General features: G+C 39.1%; 1 long non-coding RNA gene across 1 annotated transcript in view; it reads left to right on the forward strand.

Annotated features, from left to right (window-relative positions):
* LOC128989679 (uncharacterized) overlaps nt 1–15,275 on the forward strand; it is a 57,066-nt gene that overhangs the window by 41,658 nt on the left and 133 nt on the right. The window lies entirely within an intron of this gene.

Here is a 15,275-nt window from a genome sequence, read left to right on the forward strand (position 1 = left end):
CACGAGGTTGTAAGTTCGATCCTGAGAACTTTGTTTGAGCCTTATATTTTGGTTTTATTTTGTCTGCAATACAAAGGTACCATTTTTACGCTTCTGAATAATGCGGAGGCTAAGGAATCCACTACTTAGTGTTCCTGATTGCTTGTTCTGCGCTCGTATCCGCCCTAAAACCAGTGGATTTGTAAGAACTTTATGGAAAATCATGGGAATTACTAAGACTTCCATAATTTAAAAAGAGAGAATATTTTTAACCCGATGCGATTACCAAAAGTAAGACAAAGCCAACAGAATGTTAGCTATAGGGTAGTAGGGTAATATTCAAAGGAATGTTGTCACGTATGTTTTGTCAAGTATGGTATCGACAAATCGTCAAAAGAAGAGTACACATTGAATATTTACATTCATATATATATTTTCAAACTTAATTTATTGAAACTTACCAAATATTTAAAAAAGCACTCAGCGCACAGCATCGTCACTATCAATCTTCATTTTGTGTCTTTTACACTCCTAATAAAGCTATATGCGAACAGAAGGTTAGGCAGATTAAGAACTAAACGGAATAATGTACGTCATAAAGCAATGAAACACGATCGAAACGTCAACTCCTACCAGTTTCTTTGTGTAAACTTATTGTGTAACTTATTGTGTGTAATGATATTAAGACATAACTTGGCGAACTAAGGAAGTCGGCGAGGTTGGACCACCTCTGTGCAAGGTCTAAGGTCAGACAGGATCGTGGTTATGAGGTTGCGCTGCCTCAGCCAGATATGATACTGACACCAGCAATCTTTGGTGTGGTATTAGTTTAATAGATCGTGCAATACTTTGTTGTTGCAAGGAAACACATTTGAATTCTACGGTATGTTCTGATACTTGAACATGTTCAAATGCAGTATTCTGTTTTTGAAAGTTTTGACAGAGCACTATTATCAGATGGCTTATGCTTGAATCGTTTTCAGCGATAAAAATGAACGCATATCTGAATAAAATGGTCGCAGCTTGCTCCAACAATTACACCACAAGCTCCAAAAATGATACATTTAATTAATTGTTTAAACTAAAAAGGGTGAAGGTGTTTAAACTATTAAAAGAGTGAAAATCGCTTCATTAGAGAGTCGTCAGTGGTCGACTATGGAATGATATGATTGATTTTACTCCATGTAGGTTTGTTCATGGTTTTATCCAAGAACAAGGAGTGTTTCAAGGATTACAGGTTTTGTAAACCATTTTAAGTATAATGTATTAATCTGAAGGCTAAAAAATCCGTCAATTTAGTGTTCAAAAGTTAAATTTTCATTTTAGCTTCGAACCAAAAGGATCAGTTCAACAGATCAAGGAGTATATCTGATATCAAAGAAAATAATACTTGATGTTGTAACAAGACACTTACAGCAAACGCAAGCTGATTGAGAGTTGGGAGATATTCTCCTAGAGAGGTGGTATTTGAAACGACAACGTTGATCTGGTGATCCAGATCCTAGCAGAAGGAAGCGAGGGACATGTGACGCGATGCGGAAACCAGTGAGCATCGAACTAATGAGTGGCAGAAGCAGACAATAGTGATACGTGGGAACATCACGAGGAGGCTTCTACCGCTATGCTCGACCCTAAATCATACGTCTACTGTGAGGTGCATGTATAGTTGGCCGCAAGTAGAGCATCAGAATTGGATTTAGATTCTTGGGACCCTAAATTTGAGTAAAGGAACCTTTGAAAAGTCATGGTAGTTTTCTGTGTTAATTGCGCACCACTCGTAACTAGCTAAGACGTTTCACCTTTTTGCTACGAGGATGCTCCCTCAGCGTTTAGGCTTGGACTAAGACTTAGAATGCCTCTTCACAGTAAGTGCAAAACCAATTCATCGCCGCAAATTATCTTGAATTCTCATGAAATCGGCCGCGAAAGCCGAAGTGTATGAGAAGGTACATAGTTACTAGGATTTCAGTCAGTTCATATCCAAGGAAAATAATGCAATCAATTTGGGTAATAATATTATGTAAACGCTCAAGAGTAAGTGATGATTACGAAGTTTAAAATCGTGGTCATACAATAGTACAATCCAAAACAATTCGCCATAACCGTTTAGCTACTGATGCAAATTCAGCCTAAACCAACCCAACTTTCAATTCTGTACGCATTTAAATCGCTTTGTTTCGGTTTCACACATTTCCTCACAAAAAGCACGTATCACTCAGATCAGAGAAATCACTCGTCACCCTGCATTGTTCTATTAGGAGAGCAGACGGCACGAAGTATATAGAGGTATGTAGGACTGGCGCGTGCGATTCTCACTACAATGGGGCTAGATAAGGAGGGTGACAAGGGCTAAAGTGGGTTAACACGGGAGTCACGCTTGCAGAAGTCACGTGACATTCTGCATGATGAGCAGATATGAGACGCAACTCATATTTATACTGGACTGCGAGATCAGTGAGTCCACAACGTGCGATTATCCTATATAGGGAATAAGATATAATGAACTATCGTGGTAAGACCTGCACCCGGAACCGATCTCCCGAGGGTCCCTAAAAATACCATTCGTTTATATTCATTTATATATGTGTGTGTTTGTGTCCTTTAGCACGATAACTCAAGCAAAAAGCATCCGATTTTGATTAAATTTAGTTAAAAAGGTGTAAACATAAATGTATTGAAATAACTTTATTTCGCGAACCAGCATTAACTGACTATGGTAATAAGGTTTATGGAGTGAAGATTATTTGTCTTCTTTCATTTCACCTACTAAACATATAATTTTGCAATTTCCTACCAAACCATTTTGTAGAGCTCAAAAACAAATCATTTATTTTGCTAAAGCGTTGTTGTGGGCTTTATGGATACGGAGAAATGTATAAACTGTAAATTTTAGATGCCGGTTATTTTTATGGAGAGTAAGTAAATTGTAGTTTGCTTGTGTATGGATGAATTATTTTTATAACATTTGGTAAATGTTTCATACAAAATTATCAAAGTTTCACTAAAACGCAGTTTATTATATTTCTTGTAGCAGCAAACGTTAGTACTGTACTCATTAAAACTAATTTGATTTAAATATGGGACAACTGTGACAAATTTAAGGAAAAATTTTAGTAAATTTATAAATATACAATTGGAATTCACTTAGTCTGCAGATTTGCTGCGACAGGAGTATTTACTTTTCGGCCAGGGAGATCAGTGACTCCACAATCTATTTACTTTCTGGTCTGCAAGACCGCCGCTCTTCATAATGTTTACTCTGTGGTCCGCGCCAAGTCAATATTGACATCCATGACCTGCGGTGCACAACAGATCTTGACTGAGTACATTGCGGAACGCTTCTGTGCATAAAATCGCCACTACGACACGTTTCGGAAGTCAAAAGTTCAAACGAGGTCATTCGTCAAACAAATACTCACTTGAAACATCCAAGTACCACTTATTATTATTTCAATTTATTTTTAAACTGTAACTGTGTCAGTAACAAAGCTATCACATAAAACATCTAACACCCTTATTAAAAATACGCACCCTGTTATTGTAGGCATCAGAATCTATCCTGGCATTGGTAGGAAAATTGTCAAAAAATATGGTACTCTCGTATTATACGGAGGCCACCCTTACACAACGCGCTGCGGCGGTTTATAGGTTTGGTCATCATGAAGCTTTTATGACTTGTCTGGTTCGATTCATAACGAAAGTAGGAAAGTCCTACAAACATATTTATAATAGACCAACCTAACCTAACCACCGCAGCGCGCTGTAAAATAAGTGGCCTCCGTATAATACGTAAGTACCAAAAATATTTCTCAACACAATAAACAACTTACGCGAGTTCCAGATATGTTTTTGAAGTGTAATAATATGATATGAAGTGTAAAAACAAGTCACCCCAATTATTAGAAGCGGGAATAATTGAAGAAAGTGTCGACAAGTAGGGTATTATTTTTCCATAACAAGGATGCAACGAAAAACGCGTAAAAGTTATGACGCTTTCACGAGAGCATTAAACGTACGTATTTAAAAAAGCAAAACGTGTAAAAGGGGACAGAGGCCGAGCCGTTCCACACGTACGAGGCGAGCGGCAAAAAGTCGGCGAAGAATCCGACCAGAAGTATCGCGGAAACCGTAAATCGGCCAGCGAACGCTCAAACTACCACGACGAGTTAAATACTGGCTGGACCGTCGTCATGCACAGCACAATGAGGGGGCTAGACAAAAATGTGTGGTGCGTTATTGGTTAATACCATATTTGCATACACAGAACGGTTCTAAAAGACACACCTGGTCAAGTAATAGCATGCTATCAGTTGTTTAGGACGCCCTCCCCCCCCCCACATACCACATGTAAATTTCACTTAGTTTGCGAGCCATGAGTATGAAGAAAATCTTAAACTTATATCTTAAAACCCGAAACTAGATGAGCATTTCAGTCGAAAAATAGGAAAAACATTATCAAGGTATTTTAAAATGTTGGATCGATTGCGAACTTTGCAAATACATACAGGTACGCGTTGATAGCAATAGTTGAATGCTCATGCAAGTTTCTACTGTACACATAGACTGATCCATCGACAATACACCAGTATGTAGGGATTGTAGGCAGTTTGTGCGTGCTTCAGACGGAATCAGTTCTAGTAGTCGTTAAAGTCTCCATCACTCACCACGCGTACCGTTACTGCACTATCTACTCATCTCATCTGCTATCAACTCTTCATCTCGGAGGCAATCGAAAACTTGGCTACCGTTATTATGTGTTCTCCTACTGGTGAAATATAACAGGTAGATAATAATATTTAGAAAACATTGTGTCTTAGAAGTTTTCTATGTTGCTGCCAGATAAAACATCTTAAATTATTATTATCCTTCTCAGCTATCAATATAAAGAAAACTGTGGTTAAACGAAAGATCTAGTTCAATTAAACATTTATAAATGTTTATAGAGACCTTGATTGTAAATTTCACTTTACCGTGGATAACGTTAAACGCCCCACATGTATTACTTGAGATATGAAAACATATTGTTTGTAGAAGTATGATTTTATGTAGGGCTCTTTATTAAAATTACAGAAAACTGTTTAAGGTGGATGCTCTTTGAAAAATTCAATCTTCAAATGTGACTCATAAGTACTATCTTTTAATACAACTATAGTCAATGGTACTATCTAAAATAAAGTTGAACGATAAGCATACGCAAAACAATTTTACCTTCGAACCATCACACACTACACACCGTATCACCGATTCACTTCGGTTTCTCGGTAGTTAAAATACCTGACGTCATCAATGCTCATGACGCTTGTAATTGAATTCTGAATGACGTCGTAAATCCACGCGTGTAATGGCGCTGCACATTGAGTCTTATTTGCGGCATTTATGATACTGAGAATCTCGCCGAACAATAATGGCCTTTGTCGGGGAATTTGCATTTACTGTCTTTTGTGTTGCGCGTGTTTGAACAGCGACTTACGGCGCCGTGCGTGATGGTACGGCGAATAACACTGTGTAGCTGAGTATTTGTAGAGCTTCAGCGATGGGAATGGACCCACAGAGTAATAAACTGTTAGCTGGGTTCTAATGAGTAATCATACATAGACCATATGTGTCACATATTTTAACGGAAATAATAATTTTCAATTATAACAGAGGAAACTAAATTTCCGATTTTTTTAACATTGTTGTGTGAATGGCAGTTGTATGTAAAATAATAATGTTATACCAAACATTGAAAGTTTGGCACTCACTCGCGTTGTAACTTTACGCGTAAATCTATCACAACAGATGAGGAATTCAGTTAGTCATTGCAGCTTACACGATCGAGTGACGAAGGCTTTGTGTATAATAGAGTGATACCGAAAGCACTTTCTTTTTCATATTTTCCTTACTTTCACCTGTCAAAATATAAGCCTAGGGAAATTAAATAGGAAAATATCGCTGCGTCAGATTTTTGGGTTGTCTATCCCCCTAATGTTGACTTGCTAATATGCATGTTCATTAAAATAATCATGTTCTATTTGCAATCTTTCGTTCTTCTTTAGGCTATTAATTCATTGAAACTACAACGAAACCAACACATTTCTACTTATGTACTACATACCATTTTGTATTGTTACCAGTGAACACACATACTTTATCCATCGTCGTACCATATTCCAAAAGATTTTCGTCTTCACCTCGTCAATGTCACCAGTGTAGTGAGTGTGTTTCATTCGTACAGCAGAATGTCTACATGTCCAGTCCAGCGTATCCTGTTTGCGATCAGCGGACGGAGGTGGACACGGGTTGGCAGTAACGGGATCTGGCTAATTGCGTGGGAAGTCTCAAGCCTGGAGACTGAGGACAGTGTGACCCCCGACCTCACGCGTTCCTCACAAAATCACTATTTCAGATTTACATTGCATTGGCGCGACGATCCAGGTCGTTCGATTCTTCGTTGCCCGCTCTCCAAACGCGAAGACCGTTTGGCTTCTTGGGTCAGCAAATGAAAGAAGGACGAAACTCCCCTTTGGTAGACGGATGTAATTTTGTTACCTAAAGCCTGATCAAATTCCACGTACCGAAAAGTAATTAAACTTTTTTTACCACCGTTCTAAATTTTTTTGCATTTTGTCTTGGATAATGCAAGGGATAATGAAATGTGTATCCAGTACGTCTTGAAATACAGGAACTCATAAGTAAAGATATTTCTAGATAAATTGAGCTTTGATGTAACTACAATTTGTTGTACGTCTGGTCACTCCTTATGAATCTCAAAAGAAAATCCTTCTCAGTAATAATAGATAGATAGATAGATAGATTTATTTGATCATTAAACATTATACATAAAATGCAATAACATATCATGTCAATAAATAGTGACATTAGTCAAGTAGTCAATAGTTATACAAATAAAGCATAATGACTTAATTGATTGATAATTGATTGCTAATCCAAATCGATCTACCAGATATTAGAAAGGAGTCAATCAGATAATATTTGTAAAGTAACTGCTCCTCACAAATCACGAACTGCAGCATATGTTTCCAGTTCACCGGAGTCACAGATGGTAACGACCCCGGGTTAACCCGATTGCGTGGAGATCGCCAAGTCCGGGGGCAAATCCTGACCCTACAGACCGTAATGGGGCACGCCCCCCGCTACCATAACCTCCACGATTAGCACCACACACCACTGGCCCACTAACGAACCACTAATTGCAAAACACTTCCTTAAACGTCTCTATCGTGAGTGGTCAAATAATCGCGGGAATATGGAAATGGCCGGTACCGTTTTCAGCGGGCGCATACACCCACACGATCCTCAGGTTTGCCTGACTTCGGTAGATCACGGCGAGAAGGGCAATAAAGTCAGACGGTAACTGTTCCAGTGACACGACCAGAGCAGCGTGGTCGGTGTGCATTTCTTGGACGGTGTAAAAGTACTGTAACTGTCCGACATTCTACTCTTTCCGGTGGGTCGTGGGGTGTCAAATACCTTGGTGGTCACGATACAGCTTAAAGACATAAAGTTTCTTATTTAAGTTTTACGTAGACCCCAATCTCGGCAGAACCACTACTGTAAAATCATTATACGACTTTTTCAGATTATGGTTTGCCATTTACTCGCCACACTATAAAAATAGAAGCGTATCTTAGCTTCATCACGAAGTAACAATAAATGTTTTACACTGACACTTTCCTAAGTTTAATGACTGTCATGTAGTAAACCATATGATGCGGCGGATGGAGGGAACGCAAAAGAAGCATATTGAATACCGTAAAACTATCTTAATACAAAAGCCATAAACCAGCCAGGAGCTGTGAGCAAATAAAACCGGAGAAGAATGGCAACAGTAGTAAAGGTTAGGTATCTCTGAACGACAAAAACATAGGAAAAGCGTGATACATGTTTTATCACTATGTAATTGTTCTAGAATGGTCTAGTTTGGAGAAAGAGGAGAAGGTATCCATCCAATGATTTACTTTGGTTAACAGTAATTCAGTCTCACACAAGATCGGATTCTGTCCAGAACAAAGCCTCAAATTGAGTAGGAACAGATGCTATCGGAATACACGTTTCCTTCCAACATTGCCCTGAAAAGAGACATTAAGCAAATATTTTACCCAGAACATCTAGTTGAAGGTCCACATTGACCATGACTATCCCTCCCGGTCGGTTGATGAGAGAAATTTTGGGGTTCGGTAACACCAAGAACTATTTGACGTGATCTTAGTTATTGGTCTTGCTCTGGGGTTATGGCTGAAATTTGAAAGATAGTAATTTTGAGTGATCGTCAGTAGTTCTTTTTCTGTAGAGCCACCCTCTCTTTACCCTTCAGTTTGTCATCAATTCATAATCCTACTATTTTATTGCTTCATGTCTACGAGAGTTGATGGCCGGTAGAGCACAGATCCAGTGTTCCTGTTCACTGTTCATGTCTAGGCACAATTACTGTTATATGGAACGGCGTCGATACAATCTCAAGGCGGCTTCTCACGATTGTTAACCTCATTGCAGCAGCGCATCCCACCCCAGATGCTAAAAACATTTGTGGCCGCTCCAATGCTTCTTTGGGTGATTACAAACAAGTTCTGTTTACAAAAGGTCAGAGTAAACCTCTGTTTTTTGTGGTTATTTCATACTAAACTAAGCGAAAAACGTCAATTAAGGGTGTATAACATCAACATCAATTAACATAAAAATTAACTTGATGCGTTTTTATGATAGGCAGCAAAAACACAACGCACACTCATAAAACGCTGGGGCGTTCCAACTGTAATGTTTCGGGGTTTCGCCACGGCGGAGAAGGCGGTGTACCCGTAACATTTATTATGAACCTCAAACTCCTAGCTATAAATGAAAAGTCTTAAACTAAATATTTAAAGGATTACGAACTTATATCGCAAACTAAATATACTAAAAACTATATCCAATCTCTTCGCACAGATAGCATAGCTGACAATCAACAGCATTTTATCGTTACAGTTTGGATGTTGCTATAGATGCAATATATCGCCCTAAAGTAGCATTTATTAAATGCAAAAACTACACTAATTCTCCTTGGAAACCATAACTTGTGAACAAGAATTAACTTGAATTTCAGAAACGCTCCCCTGTGGAATATGCAAATGAAGTATCAAAGGTACACAAACGCTTGTCCTAAGCGCATTGAGATAGTAAGCTACTTGTAGACTTCTACGTCGTGTGAGTGTCAATGGCAAGTGGTCCAAACCCATATGTTTTGTGGAGGAGTCGGGATCGAACCCACCCCTCTCGCACCGAAGACTGACATTAACCACGAGGTTATCAGCACAACCTCTCATAACTTAATGATATTAACTCCACCGTCACAGTTGCAATGACCATTGAACAAACTAATCCATCAACCAATGAGGCGAGACCACCGCGAATAAGAATGAAGAATATTCATTTGATTCAAACGACTATGTTTCATCCGCAGCTACATGTAGCGGATTTGACATGCGGATGAATACATGCATTTCGTATCCGGGTCACCCGCACTACCGCAATGCCGAAGTCACCCAGTCACCGCATTATTCAATATTATGCAAACAACAGATGCGTAGGCAGCCTGTCTTACCTAAACCGTCCTCATAGTAACGGACAAACCTGTTCTCACGGTCTTGAATTATACCTAATTCCAAATATGTGTCCACCCTAACGGAACATGAGCCGAGATGTACCTTGTGGTCTTGTGTGGTCGATGTGCGATTGTAAACGTTGGACTAATAATTTAAATAGTAGGCGGAAGATGTGAATTAATTTCTTTTGGTCAATAAATATATCTAAAGGATCGTCTATTCTCTTCAATTTTTAGTACAATGCGCGTGCAAGAACTTGAACGTTTAAATCGCAGATTCGTCTTAGTGCAAAGACTGCAAAGACTAAAAAATACTTCATTTAATCACCGGGCATTTTCTAAATTGCAGTGAAAAACTATTTATCTGTGTACCATGGTTAACAATGAACACTCAGTAATATTTGAGACGGTTAAAAATGTAATGATTTTATCTCCAAGTGATCAAAGTGCTGAAGATATTTCTTTCAAGGTAACTACGTTTAAAAGCGCCCTAATCAAAGGTTGTTCTAAACTAAACTTACCCTAATAAAGATTTAAAGAGCTACTAAACAGAATAATACTTTCATAAATGATCGTTTCATTTTCAAACAAAGTATTTTGTAGCGCAATCAAAATATATAGACAAGCACAATGATTGCCTCAGTAAAATTTACGCAGGTAATCAACTTTAACATTCCATAGTTTAGCATTTTTACAACTAAAATAACCTCCGATGGCGCCCATTAGCCTCGAACATGTCCTTAATAGAGTTCTCACACTTGATAGACTTAATAAACCAGTCTAATTTATCACAATTCACCCTGAAATGTGGTAACTAAAAAATGCATCACGCACTTGTAATGACTTGATAAAGTACGATGCTGTGATCGGCGAATCGTGCAAGCGGCGGACAATATCCAATAACGCCGGCCATTAAATAATTAGGTCGGACAATGGTAGCCGGGTGGTCGGGTCAAGGGGTACAACAGGGCTACATGGTACAGTGCCGTACTTGCCATACGGAAATGCAGATATAGATCTCACGGTAGCGACTGACCGCAGCGCCGCAGTGGCACGCGATACACCGTCGTGCGGTCAACTCACCTGGGACCGATCCATCGACTGATTCTCAGAGGTGATAACTGCCACTTAGGCTGCGGAAAACAATGGATTAACATCTAGTGAATATGGATGTTTGACGATGTATTGTTACCATTACAACATGATTGTTTGAATGTTCGGCACAAGTGATTGAAAAATTACTGCGATTCAAACAGTTAATAAAAAATGAGTTTTATTGTGAAAAAATGTGCATTCGTTTGAGGCTGACATTGGTTATTCAATATCAATATCGGAAATTTCACCGTTGGGGTGAGAAGAATTTTTATTTTATATATGTCCTTAGTAAATATAAGTTTTGTAAAAGGAAAGCAATGGATAGTTACAATTCATGTGTGTAGCCCCTGAACTGTTGGACATAATGTTAGAATAAATTACTTACGTAATCCCAGCACAACAAACATTGTTTGATGTTCGCCCACGTATGTGTTGAGCTGTGACGGGATGGTTACGTAAGTAATTTAGTGTTACAATGAATAGTAGTTATTATCTGATGTAAAGTTAACTATGGATTTGTCATAAAGAACTAACTGCATGTAACAACATGAAAATGTTTGACGTTTGCATAAAAAGCACGCATACAATAATTGTTCCAGACTAGTTCTAAAGCCATTATTACAGATAAGTCAACAGCACAATGAGAATAAATAAAGGAACAATATCACTCTATACTAATTGCATTGAATATATTTTGGCTCGTGCTGACGATAACCGTGGCTTGAACCTTTAAAAGGTCTTTTTCATTAATTGAGTTTCATTTGAATTGCCTTTCAACCGGTATAACGTATCAGTTGAATTTACTTTTGTGGTCAGTACCCAGTAAATGTTCGATCTGTATACCTTTACTGGGCAATAGCAGAGCGACTATAATCACAATTGGCTGTAGATCTTGAACAGCTAAGTTGTTAGTTGCATTTCAGCTTTCACCTGTCTTGCATATATTCAACAAGTCACAAGGTCAAACAGCGTGGGCGAATGACGAATGCATGTGAAACATGAGTGTTGGATTTACTGACCTATGCATCTTTGGCCATTTGACCAACAGCAATGGTCCCACACACACGCCACACCGTATCACTGTATCGCATACTTACACCAGGTCTAACATATTACACACCCATACACTATAGTGTCGCTTTCAATAGAGGATATCTCAGGGTTGATGACCACCATAAATGTCAGTATGCCCGAGTGATTCGTTGGGGAATATCTTCCATCTGGTAAACTTGATTTGTTCTGACACATACAGCTTGTAAACTACAGTGTATGTCGTATTATGTTTTACAGCGGATTATGTTTGTATGTATGGAACATAGTCATTGCAGTTTCTTTTGTATAGGTTACAGTCACATGTAACACAAGACCAGGGGTTGACTGTTTCCTTAGAAAAAAAACATACAAAATGCCATTGGTAAACAGAAATTAAAACAACATTGTCATTCCACTTAACATTATGCTAAAACACGATTGTTTATGTACAAAGTTAAAGATACACACAGAAAACCCCATACGAAAAACTATGTCCGCAGATGGAGTTTTCTATGTGACCGTAGAGTATTTTATTATCAATGTATTAAAAACATTATTGGATAGTTACTGCATTTTCAGTAACCTAAAACATTATATTCCATTCCATTAAGTTATCAGTAAAGGTACATAGCATATTTTCACCTACTCTAAAACGACCTCCTTTTTTCCACTCGTTAAAGTCACCAAGTACGAACCACGTTCTTCAACATTGTATGTAACGGTACACCAAAAGAAGTTTTGATGTGCATTCCACATAGAATGAAGCCATTAACCGTATGGAACGGTATAGACACAAGATCGCCATAAAGTTGCAACCATGCGGCACGTCACTAACTCAGCAGTGACCAGCTTCAGCAAACCTTCGCTCAGTGCTGACGTGAGGGCTCGCGGTGAAAGACGCGACAAAAACTGCAAACTCCTAGTTAACCGGGAACTTCCTTATTGGCCCGAACCATTGTCGGTACCGCCTACGGGATTTATGACCGTTTTGCCATAACTATTTAATATTACGTTGTATGACGTCTGGACATCTGGCTGGTGGTTGGCTACGTGAGGTTGTTATATACAGACGTGATACGTGTTGAGTCTCCGGGCGATGTGGACGTGTGACTGCTCACACAACCTAATGAACATTGTAACAGAATATACTTCCTGTACTGGTACATCGTTCTGCTACAACTTAAGCATTTTATAGCTAAAAATACAACTTGTACTTTAGCCAAATATAGTGCATCTTTCCCCCAGACATATCGCTATGAAACTTGCATCTACTAGTTGGAAAAGTTGCATGTCAAATCTTCAATGACGAAAAAATCAATTCAGCTACCTTGTCACCGAAGCCAACGTCAAATGTCCACACAAATAGTCCTGTCATGACTTATACCAGGTTTTTTCTCCCGTTTTAAGTTTTTACCCGTCAACAAGCTTAAAGAAAATTCCATTTTTACCCTCGTAGATTTGAGGTATTGACTCTCCCAAATCCCCCTAGACCTAGGGTCATGTGATCCCACGTTTTTTTTCAGGCTGCAACTAAATAGTTTTGCAGAATTTCACCTCCCTATTCACAACACAACCAGCTCAACCACTATTTTACCCAAACCACCCCTTATTCCTATTAGCATGTACTCTCCATACATCGTGTTGTTGCAGGCTACAACTGATTCACTGTCCAATTTTACACCACTCTACCTTCTAGCCATACTTCAACTACTCTGACACCCCAACTAACCAAGAAATTTACTTAGAATACAACGTAAACATTTGCAACGATTCACCACCCTACCTCCACCCCTAGACGGCCGCACATATGGCCGACACTCATTACCACTGTGTGACTGTATGTAGGCGTGACCACTGACGAAGGCCCCACACTACAGCAGCATGCTAAGTAGCATAATGAATGATGAGGTGGCCAGCGTGTAGCCCTCGCACTATCAGCCATCTCTTCGGCGAACTCACCAAGTGTCCGCACTGCAGACTGCAGATAACACTATTGTGTCTAGGGTAATTAGCCTGCTGGAGTTTATTGCACTCTAGTCTTGCACTTGCACTCAACGGGTGGAGTTGAATTTGCAAATATGCTTACTGAATTTGATTGAGTCCCAACAGTTTTGAGATACCAGGTTACAAGTTACTAAGGAATCTCCCTTCCTCTGCAATGATTTGAAGAGGCTGAGTTCACATTAATTACTTTTCGGAAAGTAGCTGATGTCCCCATATATCAGTTACGTGAATTAAGCATGGTTTTAACAAAGTTTACGTGTATTACTACACCACGTCACCAACTACCGTGCAATGGCATTGGTTTTAGTTAATGACTTAACTACTGATTTATTTTTCGACAATAGTCGTCAACCTTAAGTGTTCAATATAATACTACCCACACCTACCACAGAAAGTGACAGAAAGTCTTGTGAATCTTAATTTGAAGGATAAAATCAGGTGATTGGTGTTTCAAATTTGAACCAAATTGTCCTTGAACTTTTGGTCCTCGATACCAATCGCCAAAGATATCATTCAGTCAAGACTCATCTTCACTCACCTTCGGTTTAAAATACGCACCAGTCGGCGTCATAGATATCATCTAATATAACCTGATATATATGAATACTCGTAGCAAACTATTCTATAACAGTTAAGGTAACCATTGACACATCAACAAGTAAAAAAAAAACATTTGCTCGAGAAATGTACAGTTGAATTGTGTCTCTAAAGACGCCCATTAAGTCCGATGAATGATGGCCTGGGCTACCGGACTCAAATAATCACAGGTTAGTCCGTAAACATGGGATTCGCGTGTAATCGGAGCCAACTTGTGATAAAACATCGGCCTGACAGCTGCCTACACAGTGCGGGGGTAGCAGTTATAAACTGATTACAGGTGTCATGAGAGGTACTAATGCAACTTGGTTGTTCGGTGTGTAGCAAAATGGATCTGCAGTAATTGAAAACTAAAGTGAAGAAAATTGTAACACAAAAAGTAGATAGGGTTTATCACAAAAGTTACCCACAAATGCAGTTTCATTGGACCAAACCCACAATGGAAAGGTTGCCGGTGTTGGATATAACTGAACGTAATATTTTTCCCATCTAATGTTCGAGATAATTCGCTTTTAAGAAAGTTCAGTGACAGCAGTTGAAAACACTTAAGATAGTATAGGTCTAGTATAATTCAATTCAAGGATTTATCATGATATGATCATTCTGATGTAGTTGTTGCATTAGTAGCATTCTGATGGATTTGTTGCACTAGTAGTTTATTTGGTTCCAAATATGATCCTTGTATTAAGGCATACAAGACTTAGCTGTAACGTAACGAAACTTTGCTGTAAAGTTTCCATAATCGATGTCTTGTCTACAGATGTACCAAATAGCCATCCTACTGTGTCTGGCGGCGGCCTCCACGCAGGACATCACCAGCGGCGGCGTGTCCCTGGAGGAGTGCGACCCGGAGATGTTGGGGTTTGAGCTCATCACCTATATAGTCTGTATTGTCTACAGATGTACCAGATAGCCATCCTACTGTGTCTGGCGGCGGCCTCCACGCAGGACATCACCAGCGGCGGCGTGTCCCTGGAGGAGTGCGACC

This window comes from Macrosteles quadrilineatus, unplaced genomic scaffold (assembly GCF_028750875.1).
Source record: "Macrosteles quadrilineatus isolate MER2022 unplaced genomic scaffold, UCM_ALF_1.0 Scaffold_3__2_contigs__length_128488019, whole genome shotgun sequence".
NCBI lineage: Eukaryota > Metazoa > Arthropoda > Insecta > Hemiptera > Cicadellidae > Macrosteles > Macrosteles quadrilineatus.